Below are 19,438 nucleotides of genomic sequence, written 5' to 3'. Positions count from 1 at the left end.
CCCCCTCCACTCCCTCTGACTTCTTCCTCCCATATTTGCGATCACACACACAAATCAGGGTTAGGCTACTTTCGAGGATAGCCTATCATCTTAATATAAAAGTTAACATCATTCTCTGACCTAAAGTAGAATGTAGGGCATTTTTTAAAAGAACTAGCAAGGTTTCAAGGTGGGAAATTTGTGTTTAGTTTATAAATAGGAAATGTGCAGCAATTGAAAATAAAATCACGATGAGCATCCTAATGTAAGCTTTTGTCCTAACTTAAAATAAGTAATGTAAACTAAGTCTCAAACAAATTTAGATTTGTGGTAAATTGTAGTCAAACATCTACCCCAAATCTACATCTGATTATGATGTCTGAATTGGTCTGAATTTATTGTAAGGTAAATGATTCCATCCTGTAGTAATGTCTGTCGGAAATATTTTTTAAAGTAAGATAAAAACCCTGTTTCTTAAACAGTTTTACACACACATATTTTCTTGTATGTGCCCCAGACACACTCTGAGCTTGGACTATTTTGAGCTGGATACATGCAAAGGCAGAAAAAAGGAGTAAAAATCTTTGTGACCATTCCTTTAGAAATTGGGTTGTTTTTCAGTTTATAGACTAAGAAGATGGACACTATAACCTTTAAACACAGGCTTTTCTAAGCAAAGCAGGGTAATGTGAAGGTATCTTTTTATTATGAAATAAAAAGTTTTAGCATGAGAAATTGTTTCTGTGGGAGAAAACTGAAAGGTTAGTGTTTCAAGCTTATAAGCCCTCTTCCTGTTGTTAAGGAGCTGGGAGGTATTTTGGGAGCCAACTTCCCATTAAAGTCCCACTCAAGGACTTTTTTTTTTTTTTTTTACTTGACTCTTTTTCTGGATTTTGAAGAGGAAGACCAGAGTACTTCACATTGTTACGGATCTTTTTAATGTAAAATTTCTTAATTAAAAGCTGTGTTTTTAAAGGTTTAATTTGTAAACCTTTTAAAGTCGCATGAAGGAGGTCATGTGTAGCCAGATGACCTCATGCATTAAGTTTGTTGAAGGCTTTGAAAAAGAAAAGTTGTTTTGGATTTTACCTCCACTAAAACGGTTACGTGACTGTTTCTCCACCTCTGCTCTCATCTTGGCAGATAATCAACCATTTGTTTGTTGCAAGATCAAACAAAAACCAATGGATTTCATGGAACTTGGAGTCTTGGGACTGCTCATGTTGGACTTATATTGCTGCGGCAAAAAAGAGTCTGAAGAAAGAACCATAAAACTCTTTCGTTATAGTTCAAAATATTTCTGTAGTAATGACATTGAATCTGCAGAGTTAAAAAAAAAAAAGCTGATGCAGTTTTCTTAGTGTCCCCTATTTTCATGAGATGTCTCTTCTGGGTACAATATGTACATATGTGTTTCTGTTTCTTTGTCTTGTCTACACATTAGAAACAATAGATATCAACATCACTTAAGGAATTAGTTTACAGCCAAATCATCATAGTAGAACATGCATTACAGTTTCATAGACTTACAATCAAGTCAGACAGCTGTTTTCCACCGGTACACACAAAGTCATCCTTTTAACCATCCTATAACAGAAAGAATAATTTCACCTTAGAGAACTCAAAAGTTAATAGTCTACCTCTGCCTTTATAATTTAGATAGGTTGTGTTAATGAATAACTTGGCATTTTAAAACATATTTGTAGAGCCAAACTAACACTCAGCAGTGTGTTAAAACATTACAGATGAAGACATTTGTGCTGTTCAAAGTGGTTGCTTTTTATGTTTATATATTTGCACTCAGTCACATCAGAAATTATAAGGACAAAATATCTATATCTAAACTATTAAATTTGCCAGTGCTTTGTGCTTTTGTGTAAATCAGACTGTAGGAGTTAATGTAGAGATGAAGTGGAGAAAACTATTGTATTAACCGGGATGTATGACCTCCCTAGTCATGCTATCACAGATTTTATAAATTATTATCTTATAAATTATTTCTGTATATCCACCTGGTTTAACTGGATTCTCAAAATGATGCTCTGCTTGCAGTGTCCATGAGCAAAAATATAGGGCTGCTTAATGGAGCTGCTTTTTGGTCATTTAAAAAATGCAAAAGTAATGCATGACGGAAATGCAAGCAAATGACTTATTAGAGTATAAAATTGCTCTGTATGAACATTAATCAAAGTTACTCTTTTTGTTTTACATCAAGACAAACTCATTTGCATGAAAAACATCAAAATCACCCAAGCCTACATACAAAAGGCAGACAGATACATGGTATATCGAGGGCAAATACTTCACAGGTTAGGTACAAAGTAACAGGGGCAAACGTCAGCATGTCATGTACATGGGTCTATATACAGTGTATCAGCAGGGTGTAGGAAAGCTTTCTGAAGAGTCACATGCTCAGCGCCAAGGAACACAGGAAACACTATTCTCGCCCTACCCATGTGCAACTTGTATCACAAGAGCTTTGTGCGTGCACTGGGGTTGTGTGTGTGTGCCGACAGCAGCTGATATTATAAAACACAAGCAAGTAGCAGGTTGGTTGATAACTTTCAACATGAACTTTATGGTTCAAAAGGTTGCAGCAAAATCATTCTTTCAGATCAACATCATTTATAATTTCCCTTAGAGGATTTACAGTCTGTTTTATTTAGTTTCATTTTATTGACATTAGGGTCTTTGGGTGTGCACCATATTAAATATTGCCCCAGAGTTATATAAACCAGCGACCGTTGACACACTGTCCCACTCCATGCTGAAATAATGCTTGGTTTAATGCTTTTAAAAGTGAGATTCTAACTGTAAATAATGTTTTCTGGCTGAGTCCTGTCCTATGATAAAGCCAAAGTTAAATTAAAAAAATATAGTCTACTTTTTTTGTCTTAGAATAGGGACAATGTGTGGACATTAATCACACTGGTTCTTGGACCATCTGTGCTCATTGGGGGACACCCTTGGGGGGTTCTGGATCCCAGGTTGGGAACCACTGATATAAACAATTGGGAACCCTAGTCAACTTGGTATGACTGCAGCTTAAACTTAAATGGGTTGTAAATCCTAGACAGTAAACAGAAACAATGCATGTGTAAAATGCCCAGACAGGAGGCATTTGGCAAAATCTAACATGCGGTATCCTGGATAATGATTTCACACCCCAAAGCTGTGGAAAAACATGAGCAGGTGCTGTAAGTCTTTTACAATGAATAGTACATTAGCCGTTGTGAGTCTTCTGTTTAGATGAAGATCGTTATATGTTAAACTTTAAACTGAGATATCACATACAATCTCTGAAAGCGAGACAAAACAAAAATGGGCTCAGTGCAGCCTTTTACACATATCAAATCACAGTCATTTTTTGAGCTATCAGTTTAACCATTTGAAGTCTGTGAGATAAACAGTGCCTGCTTGTCATTGTCCACTTTGCTATGACCACTCACCCAGTGACTGGACATCATCTCAGCCCTTTCTCTCTGCAAGGCTATTCCAACCTTTCTGCCCCCTCACCTGGATTCTCTGCTCCACATAGGTTTTATATAAAACAAAAGTTCAAAGCAGGCTGCAAATCATAGTTTACTATGCAGCAGTTTTATCTGCTTACAATGTTCAATTAAGACAATCTTGATTATTTTGCACCTCAGCTGTTCTCTTATTGAAAAAGATTGCATATTTTTTCTCTTGTTTATGCTTTTATTTTGCAAATTTAAAATAGATTTCTGTTTTTGGTCATTGCCTATGAGCATTTACAGTAATCAGCCTCAAATGATCCCCTAAGAAACTGCACCCTGTCAGCTAAATAATGAAAACTGCTGAAACTCAAAGGTTATGATAGAAAGCTGTTACAGCATCTTAAAATGTTTGTATCTTGAGTAACACCAGAAAGAACACACATTCAGCTACAGAACAACTTTATTCTTTTACAACAAAACTATTGTTATTGGCGCTCTTCAGGTTATTATGTCTCATTAAGCCCTTTAAACTTGTTTTGTGGTCTACCGTTTAAAGGGCCGTGTGATGTCACCACAGATAAGACTGTGGCATGTTAGGGGAAATTCTTGCTTTGTCCTGATTGGCTGAGCAGCCATGGTGTTTTCTTATTAAATGTGCTTGACAACAGCACAGCCAATGAGAAGTAGAAAGGTGGGTGTGGCCTAAAGTTCCCAGCTGTCTACAGTCAGATGCACATAAACAGACACACACCCACACAGTTTTGAGTTTCACTTCCCCTTTGTTGCCAAGGCTGATGCTGAAAGCAAGTTTGTCCAGAGCTTTGCAATCTACTTCAACTCTGTGTTTAGTTTGTACATGTCAGCCTTGTGAAACACAACAGTTATGTCACATTTTAAGTTACAGCATGAGACGGGGAACTCCAAAGAGCATGAAATATCAGATGTATAATAACTATAAAAGAAGATAATCAAACATTTCATGGATTTGTTTAATTGTAGAAAAAAATGCTACATATTTTTATGTGCAGTACAGTGAGCAACAAGTAACACTTGTGACATCAAAAGGAAATATGAACATTTGCAAATAATTAAGCTTTGAGAAAAGAAACGAAAGTGAAGGCACAAGAATTTCACAAACAGTGATGTGGTGAAATTTTTCTAAATGAGCTGTTCATCAGCAAGTCTTTTTTTTAACAAATGTGAAATGTGAGTGTTAGAACATCATGACTTTTAAATCAAATACTCATGTTCAGTTTATTTCTGTTTAGACCATGAGGAAAAACACTTGTAGATGTCTTGTAAATGAAAATTAAAAGCTGTTTGCAGTAAAGAGGCTCAAGGCCAGAGCTGTTTTTGTTGCAGACTGTCATTTAACACTGCTGTTCATTCATTGTTTTAGGTTTTAAAGAGAATTTCAGATTTATGAAGTTCTGCATACTCAGCACATACATAAAGTACACTTTTTATTTTTTTTTATTGGTAATCTTGACTTGAGTTCTGATTTACATTGTTTACTAGTGCAAATATTTATTTCTATATATTTATAATGTAAGTGTATTTTAAATGGAAAGTTTTCTTATGCATTTAAAGACCAGCAATGACAATTTTTGCACATGCAACCCAGCTCCCACAAAGGAAAACAAACACGTCAGACATAGCACACAAAACGTTGAAAGCAGGACGCCCTCACAAAAAAAGACACGTTGTGCACATGTGCGGTGCACGCACATCCTCCATATGTTAGTACATTTAAATGTCTGCAGCCTCAGCTGTGGCTGCACAGAGGAACATGGTATGCATGTGTTTATGCGTGCCTCATGCTTGACATTCAGAACACAGATGTTACTTTGCCTGCGCTGTTCTTGTGTATCATAGAGTTGTAAATAATTTTGTTAATTTTCTGCCTGATTGTGAACCTTTTTTTCGATGTTCACTTGTTTTGTGCATATCATTGTTGATTTGAATATGCAAAAGCATGAATGCCAGTGTGTGTTTGCATGTTCTGTAGAGAGATTAGTGAGCATATATTCGATTTCGATTCTTTTTTATGTTTGTTTACACGTTTATTTATTAAAAAGTGAATTACAAAACAAACAAGACTAAACTGAGGAGGACTCAGCTGTTTCATAGTGTGATTATAGTCACAGCTGATGTGACTTCCTTCTATTTGTGAACAAAATGTACCAACTGTTGTTCCAGTCCTAGTCTTAAATTCTGATCACAAAGAATCAAGTGTGCTTTCACAACTTCATTAACATGCTTTATTCACAGGTACATTATGGTCAAACATCTCAGTTAGCTGTGCCTGTTTGTCTGGTAAAAACAGAGCTGATCATGGTATAGATGTCAACAACCTCATTGTTGACTGTTAATTACACAAATCATATTTTGCATTTGAAGTTAAACTTGAAACATTAATCACAAACTCAATACTGAGATTTCAAATATTAAAAGTTAATAAACACATTAATAAGCTGCAGATGGATAGATATGATTCAGGTAATCAGGCCTGGGAGGTTCCAACATGTTTTTCTTTGTTAAATGTCACATTTATCTAGATTTCATTGAATAATAAATATAAGAGGTAAGAGTCAAACAAGACCCTTGCTACTGAAGATATTTGACAGGCTCTACTGAAGACTTACATCTGTATCATAACATTTGAACATGCAGCAGCTTCTGTTTACAAGAGTTTCACTCTGCCATTCCACCTGTCAAAGACAGACAGACAGGTACAGTGTGTTCTTCCTACAGTTCACAAAGTTTGTTTACCTTCATTCCTCCCTCTATCCGTGAGCTACTCTATTTTATCGTTTTTGGCTGCTTGTTTTTGCTGAATTCAGATCAGATGTGACTATATGTTTTCTGTGTGTCAAGGTATTGTTGTACTTCACTAGTTTTAGGTACAGGGAGTCCTTATCACAACCACACATGGAGGACTTCACCTAACAAATGTCACTTTTAAGACAACACAGGATGCAAACCAGCACGTGTAATAAGAAATAAAACAATTGAGTTGCTTCTGTTGGCTCAGTATTATTTTGTTTGTAAGCATCCATAAAAGATCAGTTTTATCACATCAATATCTGATGCTGTCAGTAGTCTTTAATCAATTCTCTTAGCTTCTCCAAGATTGCTTATCTTTCTTTTGTTTTCACTACTTCATTTCTTTCTCTGTAATCCTTCACTTCCACTATCTCACCACCATCAATACATAAATGTTCTGTCCTCTGGCATGCTGTTACGTGAACAAGAACATTTTATGTAATCTCTAGCAGCTGTTTTGGAGAGATGGATGCCTGCATTTTGAGTGTTTTCAACACTTATGTACATATATAGTGAATAAGTGTGTATATGTATAAATGTAGACATGACATAATATTTTCATTCTGTAGATTGGCAGCAGTTTTAGGGTTAAATGCTTTAAGTGAAATCTAAAGTAAGTGAAGAGCAGCAATAGGGACAAACTCAGAAAAATCATGAAAATAAAAGCTATACTTATATTTGAACAATTTGTTTTTAAAAACTCTAAAAAGAATTGATCATTTTATGCAGCTTAATCTGTTCTTTGACAGAGAAAACCTTATGTGAACTTTATTGTCATCAATTTTCACTCAAGTTCCTGTGCTGCCCGTTACAGGATAAACAAGAACGCTTCCCACCAAAGTTAGTTAATCTCAGCTTCATAATAATCCTCTTGACACTTATGGCAACTTTAATAAGTCATTTTCCCAGTGATGTGTGTTTATGTGACCCGGAGAAGGGATTAGATCAGCTGAGTGACCTCTTGACTCTCCAGCTGTACTGTTAGCTACAGCAGAGAGGAGAAGGAGGCGACGAAGAGGTTTCCCATAAGGCTCTGGTTTTGATGGGTGTCAGGGGTTATATTAGGGGTTGAATCTGTTTTCCCAGATCTGTTTCCCTAAAAGAATCCCCGCTGACTTTCTTTTTTCCAGACAACTGTCAGTGACACAGGCATGCTGTGACAGCTGGCTATTTAGAAAGTACAACTGAAAGACCTTTTTTTACCTATTATTGTACTTTATGGACATTCCTTTTGGTTATTTGTTTGTTTCTCTATAATTTATGTATTCAGCTAATACAATTTTGTAGTCATTAAAATTTCATATGAATTTGCAATAGATTTGCAATATGACAATAATGTCCCTCATCTGGCTGAAATTAAAGGGGAACTACAAGCATACTGTAATTAGATGTAAAACCTGTTATCTAAATATTGGGAATTCCCTTGCCACGCTGCACGTCTGATGGAAGTTGGTGTCAGACCTGTGTTTCACTTTAGATTTCAGCTTCACAAAACACAAGATTCTAGGGTTTGAGAAAATCATAGCTATTGTCCTGGGTAAAATCAAAAAGAAAGACTTATATTGATGTAAAACAGTATTTTGTCTACTAGTTCTTCACAACATTACAGGGAAAGCATTATTTTGTGTAGATTTAGACAATGGGAAAATGTTCACATCTTACACAGATAACATGTATCTTTTAAAATGCTGAAATAACCTCCATTAATACCTTCTACTGGAAACGAAGAAAAAAAGAAAAGAAAAATTTCCAGTTCAGTCAAATATACAAAATTATATTGATCCCACATAAATTCTCGGAAAAACCAATTCTTTTGTTGAGTTCCATCACAAACACAACTAATAACATATTGTTCCAATGTTGATTTTACTCAAACTCAGTTCTGAAAAGCATGAATGACTATCATCCGTGTATTTTGTGTGGACCCAATGAGCACAATATGTTTATGAACATGTTTATGAACATGTGACTCCTGTGTCTGTTTGAACCGTATAAAGTGCCATCAGTGCAGGTTGGAAAATGTTACTTTTGTAAATGGCACCATTTGTAAACATCTTTACATCTTTCTGTGTTTCATATACTAAATAATCCCAAAGGATGAGAGGATTATAGGTACATCAGTCAATAATCAATAATAATGATATCAGTAGTTTCAACACTAGTTGATGTACAACAAATTGAGAATGTCCTTTTGAAGGGAGATACAACTTCTTTACAGGGGTAAAGCTTTCTCTAATCCTCTGCAGAACAATTCCTACAACACTCAGGATAGAAAACGTGTAAAAAGAAATTTATGAAGTTCTTTGTAACAAAACAGAGAAAGAAAACAAACTTGTACTGGCTACAACTTAATTGAGCAAAGAAGAATGTGGTTTTGACAGTTTGACTGGTAGCAGACAAACTGTTCAACTGGTCTGAAAGATGAAAACATCCAAAGACGAGAAAGGCATCAAAACTCAGTCGCGTCATCCTATCTACTCCTCCTTTATGACCCAACAATCTACCTCATGTTTTTCTGAAAGATAACTCTCTGCTCACCAACACTTGGGCTTTAAAGGCATGCACAAAGCCAACAAACCAGCCAGGTTTCAGCTTTCCTTTCAATGAATAACAAACTGGAGAGTTGAGCATGAGAGAGGAATGGAAAGTAAGACGCGAAGATGAGGAGCTGTTTGACCCTGTCACAATCTGAGACAAGGGCCTGTTTTTTTGGCCTTTGACACGAGACCAACATGACTTCTTCTGAAGTAGCAGTTTGCTGTAAGGCTGTGGGTCAGAGGAGGTGGGGGGGTTGAAGTGAGAAGAAAACAAGTGGTAATGAGAGAGGAGGGAGTGCTCAGTGCAACCCTGTTATTGGTAGCAAACAGGTCATAATTCCACAAAGTTGCATCCACTCTCAAAAAGTCTGAACCTGTATTAGTCAAATAAATCTGCAAACAGCACATGCCAGGAGCAGAAGAACACATTAATCAGGTGATAAAAGCCAAAGCAAACAGGGTTCCAAGAGTGTGTGAGAATATAATAGAGATTTACCAGTTATAAGTCTTGCAAGCAGAAATCATGAAATGCTAAAGGAGGATTTTAATGATTTATTTTTACAAAGTCTTTGTAATACAAAATGTGATTCATCAACACATTTACATTTTCAGCTTTTGTCTCTTTACAAAGTGAGATTTGAATCAGAAACAGTCATGGTTTTAGGAAACAAATACAGATATCCTCATGTATCAGTACCTGGTCTGAAGTTCCTGCTATGCTTTGTCAAAAACAGCCCTGCTTCTGTGTGCAAACCCCTGACACTATATCCTCTCCAGGGGGGTGAGCCGAACAAAAACACCACAATCCTCCAGTCGTGACATCACTGGCTGTTATTCCTCCTTCAGCACTGAGGCTCCATCTGCAAAAAGAGACTGAAGGAAAGAAGGTACCAATACAAATCCACCTTTAACCCTAATAAACTAACAAAGACATAAAATCTCGTGGTGGTAACAAAGTAAGAAGAGGTTTAACCAACACTAAAGTATCTGTGAAATGCATCAAAGAGCTGCCATCTCCGAAACCATGCTGGTAGCATTGTGAAAAACACAGTGGATTGTTGGGTGAGCAGAACTGGCTATCTAGTCAGGTAAAAGGAACAGCTCATCACCTGAGGCTTGGAAGAAATTGATATTATCTGCTCATCTGTTCTACAGTCATTTAACAGACGCTTTTATTCAAAAGTGTGTTAAAGAGCTGCATTTGAGCCCCAGCATTGTATTTATGGTAACAAATGATCTGTTTTACTTCAGTGATCAGTATCAGAGATGGCACTAACTAATGAAGAGCAATTCAATGCAGTTTTCCATCTGTATCTCTCAACTTTGGCAAAATTCTGCAAGTTCTCATTTTAACAAGTTGCCCCAGTTGTTTACTTTCTACAGTATACCTCACTGGTTTAAAGTTTAATGCTTGTAGGGATGCTACAAGCTAACTTTATCTTTACAACCTGTGACAGAGCATCCACTAGATACCCAAAATGAAAAGAAAAATAACATAATTTTACCATGCATAATTAGTCTGCATTAACCTGCTGACCATGGATTTATCTTACCTTTCATTATTATTATCTTGACCGCTTATTCCATTACGGGTCGCGGATGAGCTGGAGCCTATCCCAGCATTTTAACAGGTGAGAGGCAGGGTACCAGTCTGTCGCAGGGCCAATGCAGATAGACAAACAACCATTCACACGCACACTCTGCTAGGGAGAATTTAGAATAACCAATCCGTGTCTTTGGATGGTGGGGGGAGGAGGCCAGAGAACCCGGAGAGAACCCATGCATACACAGGGAGAACATGCAAACTCCACACAGAAAGGCCACCATCCCCTAGGTTCGAACCTCCCCCCAGCCGAGGCTCAAACCGGCGACCTTCTTGCTGTGAGGCGACGGTGCTAACCACCACACCACCGTGCAGCCCTATCTTATCCTATCTTATCTTACCTTTGTTTGTTTATCTTGTCTCTATGTTATCAAGTTCAGAACTGTAGATGTTTTTGGTTTATTTTTTTTTGTTGACAAGAACAAAATTGGGATTTGTCCTACAAACAATAGTATTCTTCTAAAGCAATGGTTCCTAACCCATTTTTCTTAAAGACCCCCTTTGTGCAACTACCAGAAAGCTGTCAACCCCCATCTGCCCCTTGATGAAACCAAGATTGGTTTTAGGCTTTTATTTGTGACTTCCTGCCAGAAATTATGCATTTTGTCCAGCCCTTTAATAAAAACCAACGTTAAGGTAAACACAGGCATTTCTCAGACATGTTTCATTGTTGAAAAGGTGCAGGAAAAATCAAGGTTACCAGGATAGACGTGAAATACTTCACTACCTCAGCTCAAGCTTAGAACAACCTGATCCAGAAGCCTTAGATCTGTGCTGGGGATTTCTCTGGTTCTGGTTCTGTACTGGGGATCAATCTGGAGCCACTGGAGCTGATTGTTCAGGAACAAATGCTGCACAAGCTGTTAAACATAATGACTGACTCTTCACATCCTCTACACAGTGAAGAAACAGCAGAATATGTTCAGTGTTAACTTTGTCAACTACAATGTAAGACAGAAAGATACCAGACATCATTCCTGCCAGCAGCCATCGCACGGAACAAGTCATCTTCTACCTTGGTCCTTTTAACTTGCTTTTACCCTCTGTGATGTGTGTGTGTGTTTGACGGGAAGGGGGGGGTGGGGTGGGGGGTGGGGGCTTGCTGCTATTGGGTTGGGGTTCTGGGGGATTTTACTATCTGTAAAGCACCTTGAGTTGCTATTTGTATGTATGAAAGGTGCTATATAAATAAAGTTTGATTTGATTTGATTTGATTCTTTAGATTTATTAATAATAATAACAATAATACTAATAATAACAATAACAACAATAATTAAAGCCGCAAGCGGCATCCATCGGGTCCGAGCGGCCTGGACCCCGCCACCCGATGTTGCCATGACAACAGGTGGTGTAATGCGTTAAGGACCCAACGTGTATGAATCCTGCCAAGTTTGGTGCAGTTCCCATTTATTCCTGTGGAGATATGAGGAAACAGTGTTTCATGGCGAGAAGGCTTTTTCTGTCGGTTGCCACGGTAACACGCTTTCTGCTAGTAGAAAGATTTGAGGAGCGTTTGGTCCCCAACTTGTCAGGAAGCTTCCCACCAAGTTTGGAGTCAGTCGCACGAATCCCCTCAGACTAGTTCGTTAAAATGGCAGTGAAATCCAAGATGGCGGCCACCCCGTTGCCATGGCAACAGGTGTTCGATTGACTTCTTTGCTGGACTTGGGGTGTGACACGTATGAATACTGACAAGTTTGGTGCAGATCCTACGTATTTCCATGGAGATATGAGCAAACCGTGTTTCATGGCAAGAAGGCGTTTTTCCATCGGTTGCCACGGTAACACGCTTTCTGCTATTAGAAAGATTTGAGGAGCGTTCGGTCCCCAACTTGTCAGGAAGGTTCCCACCAAGTTTGGAGTCAATTGCACGAATCCCCTCAGACTAGTTCGTTCAAATACGATGTGTGTAAAGTGCAAAAAATGGAGAAAAAATGGCCGCACACGGCAAGATGGTGGGCACGCCGTTGCCATGGCAACATATGTTTGATTGACTTTTTTGCTCGACTTGAGGTGTTACACGTGTGTGCCGAGTTTCATGTTCCTACGTCGAAGTAGACTTTTGGGACCCCATTCATTTAGGGATTTTAGGGGTGTCTAGGTGGCGCTGTTGAGCCAATTTTGGATTGAAGTGTATGCGGATCTTATGATATCCGAGTTACGCGGGACTTGATGTGTGTGCCAAGTTTCACAACTTTTCATGGGTGTTTAGGGGGTCAAATTTGGCGTCGAAATGCTTAGAAGGAGGAGAAACATTTCAGGAACAATAGGGCCTTGCCATACTTTGTATGGCTCGGACCCTAATAACTAATACAACATTGCAATTTCCCTCTGGATGTTTTTTTTTTCATTTCATGACCTACGATACATTTAGGAATTGAAACCAGGCGAGTTATCCGCCCTGCTGCTCTCACCACCCTTCCTATACCCTCTGATAGAATCACCAGCCTGCCATTATTTTTCAAGACAAGGTGGTGGTAGCGCTCGACAGAGGATGTTGGTACTGCATTATTTACCAAGCTGGCATGGAGCACATCACGTGGAAGCTTTAGAAGAAACAACAAATCATTGAGTAGAATCAACAAGAGCACTGTCTACCAGGCCTCTATCGTGGGAAGGTAACTGTGGTCACATGCAAGCACTAAAATGTTAGCAAATGGAGATGGAAGGTTCAGCGACTTCAGGAGAGGACATCGCCACTGAAGACAGGAACAAGAGTCCAAGACTTTACATGGCACATTTTAGGGTACTCAGAGATGCTTTACATATGTATTATTAATATTTTTTTTTATTGTTATTGTTATTATTATTATTATTTAAATTATTATTATTATTAAAGTGTTTACTGCATATCACAGAGGAATTACTGCGAGTAAATCTCTCTCTTCACACAGCAATTTCCCACTTCTTCCATAACGCTTCATTTATGGGAAACCTTCACAGTGAAAAGATAGAGACATTTTTACACTAGAGGTCAAGTTTATTTTCTACCTTCAAATTTCTTAAAACTTTAATCTGGAGATCATTGGGACATCCTAGTCCTAGTAATGCTAGTAGAAGCATATTTATTCTGAACCAACAAAAACATATTTTTATTGTAGATGGAGACAGTACAAAACAGGAGAACTATTTTGATTTAGTTAGATATGTATATAGTTGTTTTGTCTGTGTCACTCCTCCTGTGTAAAATACTCTGGCCAAACGTGTTAGACAGGTCACACTGGGCTTATTTTCACAACAACATTTACATTACCAGCTGTAATCTACATCAGTGTTATAAAGTTTTATTGATTTACTTTAATGGCACAACTTACATAGCAACACTAAACCTGAATGAACCTGACCAGCATGATATCGCTGGTGGACAGATCATTAGAGGACAGTAACTACTATAGCGACTAAATATAACTAATACTGACATTCAGTCTTATTTGTGGAAAGTAATTCCCTGTTTCCTGCTTTCAATGATCCACTGGTGACACCAAGAAAACATTGCATAGTGCTCAGGCATCTTTCATCTGTAGCTGCTGTTGTGTAGGTTGGCTGAGTTGGGACCAGTCCAAGATGGTGGCAACGTTTCTCGCACTCCAGTATCTAAGGCGTTTACTCTTTATATGTCTATGCGTCAATTCATCTTCTCTGTGTGGATATGGTCTTAATTTTAGCAGTCACACAAGCTCTATACAGTAAAACATGTGGACTCCCGGTGTTCTTAGGGGACCCACATGGGAACCACTGTTAGCTCCTGTTTTTTAAAATTTGTGTAGCAAAGCTAAGAAAAACTTATAAATGTGAGTCTTCAGGGCTGCCATGCTGTTAATTGTCCTAGCATTAACATACTTAAAGGTATGTAAATTTAAAATCCTAAAGTGGGATGGCCTGGCTAATTTTCACAAAGCAGCATGAGTGGGACTAACTCAGGGCACACATTTTGACATCTGCATCTGATAGTTTGGTGGGTGGGTCTTTTTTTGGGTCCACTGTGTTCTGGGGAATCTTTGAAATTCTTAACTGAGGCCTCAGAGTTTCAAGGGTAATGCCTCCAGACATTTCTGAGTAGTTTTTGTGATTTGACAGGAAATGTGTGCTGATATATTACACCTCTTCTCTCAGTGATTGTTCTGCCTTGGGCAGGGGTGTGCTTGGCCCCGTTTTTTGATATTTTCAAGCTTTTCATGCTTTACTTTTGTTTTGCTTCATATTAAGCATGATTTTTCTAGCTTTCCATTGGCCTCCTATTTTTTCTTCAACATTAATGTTATGAGCAGACATTCAGTAACATGTCACGTATGTTGCATGCCAAAGACTCAAAGGATGGTTCTGCTATGAATCAGATCATGAGCCTGTGTTTTTCTTGGGAAGCACTCACCAAATCTTACAAACTGGTACGACCTGCTCGACAGTCATGTCATTGGCATCCTTTGTCTCTTGGTATTGACCAGAACCTCATCTTTGGTTTCCCAACAGGACTGAAGTTGTGTAAATGTCAGGTAAACAACTGGAGAGACAGTTATATAAGATCACTTGCTGTGTCTGTTTGGATCCTTACTCACTTGGGTGTACATGATGTACTTATGATCACATGTTTTTTTGTTATAATAGTGTCGTCTTATATCAAACACATTATGTTGAGTACTTACTGACATTTAAAATGACATTTGTTGTTTTGGCTTCAAGATTTCTGAATATTTTCATTCTTGTCGTGCATTTGACTTCAGATATAATCATAAATATTTCCTAAAATAAAGATTAAATTTGTACATGCAAACACCAAAGATTGCATTGCATGAATCTGCTGCTATAACCTAAATAGCTTGAGATTCCATTGGTGTTGACAATATATCATCCTCTTACTAGCTAAGAAACAGTTATTTGGTTTTTACATTATTAATTAAGTTAAGTCATATGCACCAATGTAAATAGTTACCAGCCACAGGTTTGCTATGTGAAGCCCAATGGATCATTCACTATAAAAGCATATGTATTACTTATGTTAGGTCAAGGTCACTACTTCCATTAAAGCAAAAGTTGAGGAAAAAAGATATAACAACAACAGTATAAATCACAAAAAAACCATCACTATAAAAGTACTCATGGAAGATTTATACAATATTTACAAAAGTTCAATAGTGAGTAGTCTGTTCTATCAGCAGCATCAGTGGTACATTTCCTCTGCAGTCTGTTAGTAAGGAAAACACTGAGGTTTCTGTAGCCCTCCAGCAACCTGCTTGATATTGATGTGAGACGTTTAAGTAGGCACATATGCATCTACAACTGACTTTGGGGGTTTTGACAGTCCTTTTCTTGTCATGGTGAATTCACAGTGTTGACCAATGATGGTAAAAAGTTATTAACATCCCTCTACTTTTTCACTGTTTGTTCACTGTCTCAGTGCACTCTATTTGACTAAACCTATTAGTGTAATTCTAACAGGCAATAGTATTAGTAGTAATAAAATGGATTACTATGTCACTAAAAATGGCTAATGCAAAGGTTTGTGAAGAGTCGGAGAATAGAAATTTTTTTTTTTCAAAATTAAATCATATTACAAACATATATTATTTAATGACCTGATCAATTTTAAAGCCATGATTTATTTTCTTATGGTTTCCACTAATTCCGGGGAAAATATCTGTCTCTACGTTCCCATGAACGTACGTTCCCATCAGTAAACTTGCTACTTTACAACAACCACAGTTGATTAAAGTGCAAGACAGACATAAATACAAGAATAAAAATATAGTACATTTAATTTGAAATTATGCATTTAAAGAAATAACAGTATAAACAAACATATGTCTTGGCACCAGGTGAGGAAACAATATTTTAGGGGTCCATCCACAATAGCCAACCCAACCCAAAACCACAAAGGTTGTCACCATGGGAACGACCCATATAAGGACAGATCAGGCCCACACCACAACCATGAGACTGCAGTGCAGAGCCCTGATTGCACCGACAAGCACAATTCCCACAGCAACGACCATGCGGTCAGAGCAGGCATAGCTCCAGATGCAGAGAACCCGTATGAGGAAAACACTGGGGTAGAATAAATAAATAAATAAATCAGGCTTATTGTCTTACATAACATTAGTAGTTGTACTTGCACAGAAGACAAAATCTCTTTTAGAAACGTGCAGTCAAATGTCAATATTTTTAAAGGATGACTTATTAGGAAACTACTTTAAAATGAACTTCAAACTGGTGTAGTGACACTGGTGATCCATGTGCATCTGGACAGACGTTTCTGCCTCCTCCGGCGGTGTGTCAATCGTCTGTAGTGGTATAAGTAGATGGTCCAATTAGTTTTTAGAGGGGGCCCAGTGCCACCCTGGACATCCCTCTTGCTCTGAGAAGGTGACTGGAGAAGGTAAAATTGAGGTTGAAGTAGAAAGTGCATGCATTATAAGGAGAGATATTTAAATATTACAAAAAACCTGACTGATTAGCTTGGTGAAAAAGACAGGAAGACCACTGGATCACATCATCATTAAGTGATATACTAAGGCCAGTGTACAAATATGCTACACAAACAATGACAACAACTTGTTTTGGAATGTGAGGTATATGAGGTGAAGGTCACTTATTATTTTAAAATCTCAGAAATTTCTGAAAAAACCCAACTACGAACATCACTTGGCCATTTGAAATGTAAAACTTTTTAAAACCCCCTGATATCCTAAATGGGTCATGGAAGTGCTTTTTGTGAAGAAGTGAACGAAAACAGTTGATAGCATTTTAGTCTATATCCTGCTGTCATCAAACACCATGAGAAGCTCATTAAACGGATGTGGTGAGGCTTGTCTTGACTTCCTCTTGATGTGCTCTGGCTGGTTACAGAACAAAACGTAAAGCAAAGAGCCGCTTTTATCCAGCTAAACCCATTTTGTGAAATGACAGATGAGAGCTGAAGTCAGGTTACAACTCACATATTCTCACCTCACCTAACCACTCAAAAAGTAGTCTGTGGCTTGTAAACAATGAAAAAGTCAGGACATATTTAATTTAGGTTCATTTACAACAATAGAGGGACCATTTAAACCCTTTACTTTCTCCTCCCTTATCATCCATTCTGTCTCTCCCCTGCTCACAGGCTGTTTAAATTTCATACATCAGTCAACTTTACTGCTTTCCTCAGCCAGGTTTATAACCTGCATGCGTCCCACAAGGTGGAAATCACCTGAGATAGTGGACATAAAAACCAAGGTCAATGAAAATGGCTTAATGGATTCTATGTACTGCATGGTAATACAGTTACATAACTGTTGCAGTTTAAACAGCAAAACTAGCATTAAAGATGTGCAAAGAGCAGGACACAGCAGGAAGGTATTTATTAATGTTGTGTATTAAACGTCAGCAAAGTGAAAAAGCTTAAATTTCACACAAAAGAAAGAGTTTGAGACATGCAGTAGCTATAACATATACAAGGTGGAAGAATTGCATATGTATACATGTAAGTTCCTAAAATAAAGTTAAAAATCTGTAGAATAACATATTCAGGGTACTTTAAACATAAACTTACATTTTAAAATAAACCTCCTGTCTTTATAGAAGAAGCTTAGGTGTGAAACATAAAAATACAACAAATGACCAATATGTATGTTGGTCATTTCATTATAGAGGTAGAAGAAATCCAGTGAACCCATGCATGCATAGGAAGAACATGGAAGTTCCACACAGAAAGGCCTCAGCTGAGATTCAAACATGAAACACTCTGTAAAAGCGATGGTGCTAACTATCAAACCACACTCAATGATTTTTGGCCCTTTTCTACAGTGTTGATTTTAATGCCTGTACAGGATTCAAAACACTCTACAAGGCAAAATTATGTTTACCAATACATAGAAAATCAAAACTAAAGACATATCTGACATAGCTACTTATATAACTTTATAAAATATTGAAAACTGAAAGAGAGAGAAGGAGAGTATTTGGAAGAAGAAGAACAAAGCGAGTTGGTATTTAGACTACTTTCCCAAAGAGGAAAAACCTTGAAAAGAACACAATGAGGAGACGCTAAATTAAACTGGATTAAAGTAACCAGTGTTTACTCATTACATGCTCAATTTTTAAAGTGTTGAATCATATGTATCTATGTTGTGTGTGTAAAAACAGAGCAGTTAGTTTTGTATTGTGCCAAATGAAAACATGACCACTCAACCACTCACTGAAAAAAGTTCACAGGTAAGCAGAGATAAAACAATGCACAGAGCACCCATATAAAAAAGTCAAACAAAACAAAACAACAATCAAAAGAAAACAACAAATCCAAAGGTAATTACCTCATTCAAGGTATTTTACCCTTGAGCAAGGCACTTCATCACCAGTAAGAAATGAGATTGACAGTACAAACATAACATTTAAAGAAGACTAAATATAGAGAATGTTTTATATTCCCTTTTCAAAGATATATATAGTATATGTAAAACTAAATGTTTTATATCTTAGATCTCCAAATTTGACCTAATACCCATGTTTGTCTCTTCATCTAGATCAGGGGTGCCCAAGTTCGGTCCTCGAGATCTACCATCCTGCAACTTTTAGATGCAACCCTTCTCCAACACGCTTGAATCAGATACCATCTGCATGTCATTCAGGTCTGCAGAGGCCTGGTAACGAGCCAGTCATTTGATTCAGGTGTGTTGGAAAAGGGTTGCATCTAAAAGTTGCAGGATGGTAGATCTCGAGGACCGGACTTGGGCACCCCTGATCTAGATCTTATTGACAGTGACAACAGCTCTGTTTATGTGGAGACTCTTCCTCTGATTAGTCTTTGTTTACTTACCCATAAAGACTGACGTCAAAACCCAGGATAGTCTTTCCTCCCTGGGGGCGACCACAGGAGGATGAGCTGTGAGAAGTGAGCACTATTAAAGAGCTATAGAGGGACAGACCTTTATGACATAGAAGATGTGAAGGGCATTGTTAATTTAAAAAATGTGATATAATGTTTTTAACTTCTTTAAATATTGTTTTATGCAGCTAGACATTTTTATTTATAATAAAATTTATTTTTTTTAAAACACTTTTTTATT

This window comes from Melanotaenia boesemani, chromosome 14, assembly GCF_017639745.1.
Source record: "Melanotaenia boesemani isolate fMelBoe1 chromosome 14, fMelBoe1.pri, whole genome shotgun sequence".
NCBI lineage: Eukaryota > Metazoa > Chordata > Actinopteri > Atheriniformes > Melanotaeniidae > Melanotaenia > Melanotaenia boesemani.
Note: the sequence above shows the minus strand (reverse complement) of the source record.